The sequence below is a fragment of the Nylanderia fulva genome, unplaced genomic scaffold (assembly GCF_048542155.1).
Source record: "Nylanderia fulva isolate GAGA-0341 unplaced genomic scaffold, ASM4854215v1 Scaffold880, whole genome shotgun sequence".
Lineage (NCBI taxonomy): Eukaryota > Metazoa > Arthropoda > Insecta > Hymenoptera > Formicidae > Nylanderia > Nylanderia fulva.
This window is the reverse complement of record NW_028191005.1, coordinates 22,839-27,838: the sequence shown is the minus strand read 5'-3', so window position 1 is coordinate 27,838 and position 5,000 is coordinate 22,839. Positions and strand designations below refer to the sequence as shown.

Genomic DNA, 5,000 nt, shown 5'->3' with positions numbered 1-5,000 from the left:
GCTCTGTCCTTCTACAACCAACAGCAGGTCATCCGCATACGCAACCACCTTACATTCATTCTCGCGTAGCCGCCACAACAGTTCATCCATCATTAGGTTCCATATAAATGGGCCGCAGATGGAGCCCTGCGGGCAGCCACGCTGTACTTCTTTCCACACTGTATCACACGCACCCGTCATACATACACGCCTGCCGCTGAAGTAGCTCTTCCACAATTCAGTCTCTTCACATTCAACTTCACGCAATTTCTTGATCACACATTCCCACTCTAGGTTGTCAAACGCTCCCTTAAAATCCACGAACACTCCTAGCACATACTTTCTCTCCGACCCATTCACCCATTCATGCACTCGATTCCACGCATCCTCGGTCGACCGGTTCCTAACAAATCCGTACTGGGCGTCACACATTCTTCCACACATCGTTCGCTCGAGTCTTCCAACCATCATTCGCTCCAACACTTTCCCCAGTACGGACAGCAGGCAAATGGGCCTGTACGACCCAGGGTCTGACCTAGGTTTCTCAGGGGATTTTAACAGAACTACCACTCGCGCAGCCTTCCACGCCGGGGGGAAACACGCTGTACTCAGATATACATCATACATCCTTTTCATCCATACCGGGACAGCACGCCAAATCGCTCGCAACATCTCCGTACTTACACCATCCATACCAGGTGCCTTTCCCACTTTCATCGATTTCACCGTCACATCCACTTCGCTCCATTCAAACTGCCTTTCTTCCTCACTCACGCCTCCTCCAGCCTCCATCTCCACGCTTGTCCGTGCTGCCGGGAAGAATCTCTCCATTAACGCATCCACACTTTCTTTCCATGTGCTCGTCATTCTATCACCCACTTTTATGCCACTCAATCTTACCCTGTCACGCTTTCCCATGCACACCTTATACACATCACTCCATGGATCCATGTTCCCGGTCTCACACACAAATCGCTTCCAATTCTCCTCTTTCACTCTTCGCATTTTCTCCTTATACTCCCGCAAAACATTCTTGTATTCATTCATTCTTCCTTCCACTCTGCTTCCTTTCTTTTTTTTTCCTTGCGCGCTGGTAGGCACGTCTGCTCCTTCCTACAGCTTTCTTCAGCCCCTCAAGCTCATCCGTCCACCACACAAGCTTCCTAGCATGCACAGGTTTACACCTCTTCATCCATCTATCATTCGCACTATGGATCCATTTTATCATTCGCTCTGTGGCGTTACTGTAGCATTTTTACATCTACACTTACACCACATATACACTTACACCTTATACGTTTTTACACCTTCGTTACTATGTTACAGACCATTTGTTTATTAAACAAATACATCTTTTATTGCTTTCACTTTTTATTGTAATTTCTCATTGATAACACGTATTAATAAAAGCTCTTAAAAAAAGTTATCGTTTGTGGACAAATATTACTACATTTTGGTGACCCCGACGTGATAAGTGATCAACACAGGAATATTCTCTTGAGCGGGAAATTCAATTTCTGAATTTTTGAAAAATTTCTATACGTGGTCAAGAATCTTCGGACTTGGATTTCCGGATCGTTTCTTTTCGTCATCGGAATATCAATCGAGATGCCTTTGGATAGATCTCCTCCTAGAACTGAGACAACTAACTCTACTGTTCCGTCTACTTCAACTGCTTTGACATCTTCGAAAGAGAACATTTTAAATCAGGTGGGATCGGAAATTTTTAATTCACCCTCTGGAAATATGCAACAGCAATCTGGTGAGTCCATTCAGATCCATTCTAATGAATTTCGTCTGGTAAAACTTCCCACATTCTGGCACAAGCAACCTAAATTGTGGTTTGCTCAAGTCGAAAGCGAATTTTTGGTATTTCGTATACGTTCCGAAGAAATAAAATATAGTACTGTTATCCGTCATCTCGATGAAAAGGCATTAATTGTCGTTTCGGAAATTGTTGAAAATCCACCCGAAAATGATAAATATAACGCTTTAAAATCGGCGCTCATTAATCGCTTCACGGATTCAGAAGAAAAACGCTTACGTCAATTATTAGCCGGAATTGAATTGAATGATAAAAAACCAACGGAGCTTTTACGAGAGATACGCCAATTATCCGGTGGATCTTTAGCGGATAATATTTTACATTCACTTTGGCTTCAACGTTTGCCATACAAAGTTCAAGCGACTTTAGCTGTTGTTGAGGACGTACCCTTAATCAAGCTAGCTGAACTCGCTGATAAAATAGTCGAACGTGATACCGGGTATCAAATAACCGAAGTAAATACTTCTTTAAAATCAAAGCAATCGGATCTTGCCGATTTAGAAAAAAGAATTGCTGCGCTGGAAGTTTTTCGTCGTCGCGGTAGATCTTTTAGTCGATCTCGAAGTAAAACAAGATTAAGATCTAATTCAAAAGATAAAAAGTCGGATTCTAAGGAACAAATTTGTTTTTATCACAAGAAATTTGGAGATAAAGCAAAGAAATGTACAATTCCTTGTACTAAGTCAAAAACTCTTTGTCTCACTGATTCAACGGAAAACTAGAGATACCGTTGAAGATAGAGGCAACTCGCAACGGTTTACCTTGTCATCGCCTCGTTATTTTTGACAAGTCGTCTAATTTACAATTTCTTGTTGACACTGGTGCTGACATTTCTTTGCTTCCCAAGAAAATATTATACAAACCGTTATCAACCAATTTAAAACTTTTTGCTGCTAACGGAACACACATTGATACTTATGGATCTAAAACTCTTTCCGTGGATCTTGGTCTCAGGAGAATTTTCCGTTGGAAATTTTGCGTGGCGGACATACAACGTCCCATTTTAGGCGCAGATTTCCTCGGACATTTTAATCTCCTTGTAGATGTTAAAAACAAACGTCTAATTGATTCCTTAACAGGTCTTAAAAACTGTGGAAAGATACAAGAAGTTTTGCAATTATCAATTTGTACCACATCTCCAGATTCTTCTTTTCACAAGATTTTAGCAGAATTTCAAGGACTTACTCATTTTGCCCCTCTTTCATCGGTAAACTCACATGGAATTGAACATCGGATTGTTTGTTACGGAAGGTCCTCCGAAATTTGCAATTCCCAGAAGACTTTCTCCGGAGAAACTGAAGTATGCTAAAGAAGAATTTAAATTCATGATGGACCAAGGTATTTGTAGACCATCATGCAGTACGTGGGCAGCACCTTTACATATGGTTCCAAAAAAGGAAAATGTATGGAGACTTTGTGGAGATTATCGTGCGTTAAATTCGGTCACTGTCCCTGATCGATATCCATTGCCTCACATACAGGATTTCACTGCGGAGCTCTACGGTAAGAATATCTTTTCTAAGATTGATATGGTTAAAGCGTACTATCAAGTACCCGTTGCAAAGGAAGATATTCCTAAGACTGCTGTAACTACACCTTTTGGACTTTTCGAATTTTTGGTTATGCCTTTTGGTCTTCGTAACGCAGCTCAAACTTTTCAGAGGTTTATGAATATATTGTTAAATGATTTAGATTTTGCATTTTGCTATCTTGATGATATTCTCATAGCTTCTATTCTAGAGATGAGTCAGAACACATAGCTCATTTGCGGATCGTTTTTGATCGTCTACAGAAAGCTGGATTGTCACTCAATGTTTCCAAATGTCTTTTTGGTCAAAAAGAAATTACTTTTCTCGGATATCTTGTCTCTAATCAAGGAATCAAACCTACAGAACAAAAAGTCAAATCAATTATCGACTATCCCAAACCTAAGACAATACATGATTTAAGAAGATTTATTGGTATTATTAATTATTATCGTCGTTGCCTTAAAAACGCAGCTGAACATCAAGCATTACTTACAAACTTTTTGAAGGACAGTCGCAAGAGAGATAGGAGAACTATTCCTTGGTCTATGGAGACAGAAGCAGCTTTTCAGAATTGCAAAGAAGAACTTCTCCGTGTGACTACTCTCTCTCATCCTGCTCCTCAAGTTCCTTTTGATTCTTACTTGTGATGCTTCTGATTTCGCTGTAGGAGCATCACTTGAACAATCAATTGAAAATGTCAATAAACCAATTGCATTCTTTTCTAAAAAACTTGATAAAACTCAAAAGAACTACAGTACTTACGATAGAGAACTTTTAAGCATTTATTTAGCAATTAAATATTTCAGATATTTGCTTGAGGGACGACAACTCATTATTAGGACAGATCACAAACCTTTAATTTATGCTTTTCTTCAGAAACCTGACAAAGCTTCACCTAGACAAATTAGGCAACTGGATCTTATTGCTCAATTCTCTACTAATATTGTCCACATTTCAGGCAAGTTAAATTCTGTAGCTGATGCTTTATCAAGAATTGAATCAGTTTCTTCAATGCCAATCATTGTCTCTCTGGAAGAAATTAGCAGAATTTCAAAAAGGATGATGAAGAACTTCAAGATCTCCTTTCTTTGAAACTCTTCACTTCAATTAAGGAAACTTATGCTTACTGGTTCATCTGTACCTATATATTGTGACTGTTTCCTCTGAGTTAATTCGTCATACGTTCCTAAACCTCTTCGTAAGAGAATTTTTGATGTAGTTCATGGCCTCGCACATCCCAGCGGTAGAACTACAGCTAAACAACTTCTACAAAATTTATTTGGCCGTCCATTGAATAAAGACGTTAAAGAGTGGTCTCGCTCTTGCCTACCTTGTCAACGTTCCAAAATTTCAAGACATACAAAAAATGTCCCTGTTAGAATTGCGGTTCCTGATCAGCGTTTTCAACATGTTCATTTGGATTTAATAGGCCCTCTTCCTTCTCCTTCTTGTCAAGATTTCCGTTATTGCTTAACAATAATAGATCGATTCTCGAGGTGGCCTGAAGCTATTCCACTTAAAGAAATAACTGCTGAAACAGTTTCGACAGCTTTCTCTTCTCATGGGTGGGGGCTAGTAGATAGGGATCGCCTCTACCTATTCCTCCCGCTCAAGCCCACCCACTTTGCCGCCTCTCTGCTCTCGCACCGTCTGACCACTGTTGTTCA

The 5,000-nt window shown here is 40.1% G+C and overlaps 1 long non-coding RNA gene across 1 annotated transcript; it reads right to left on the bottom strand.

Annotated features, from left to right (window-relative positions):
* Positions 1-1,251: 1,251 nt before the first annotated feature.
* On the bottom strand, positions 1,252-3,044 carry LOC146719743 (uncharacterized). The gene is made up of 3 exons (XR_014926358.1): positions 2,990-3,044; positions 1,715-2,893; positions 1,252-1,615 (listed from the first exon to the last, which is right to left on the bottom strand). It is a non-coding gene; the product is annotated as an uncharacterized LOC146719743 (long non-coding RNA).
* Positions 3,045-5,000: the final 1,956 nt, after the last annotated feature.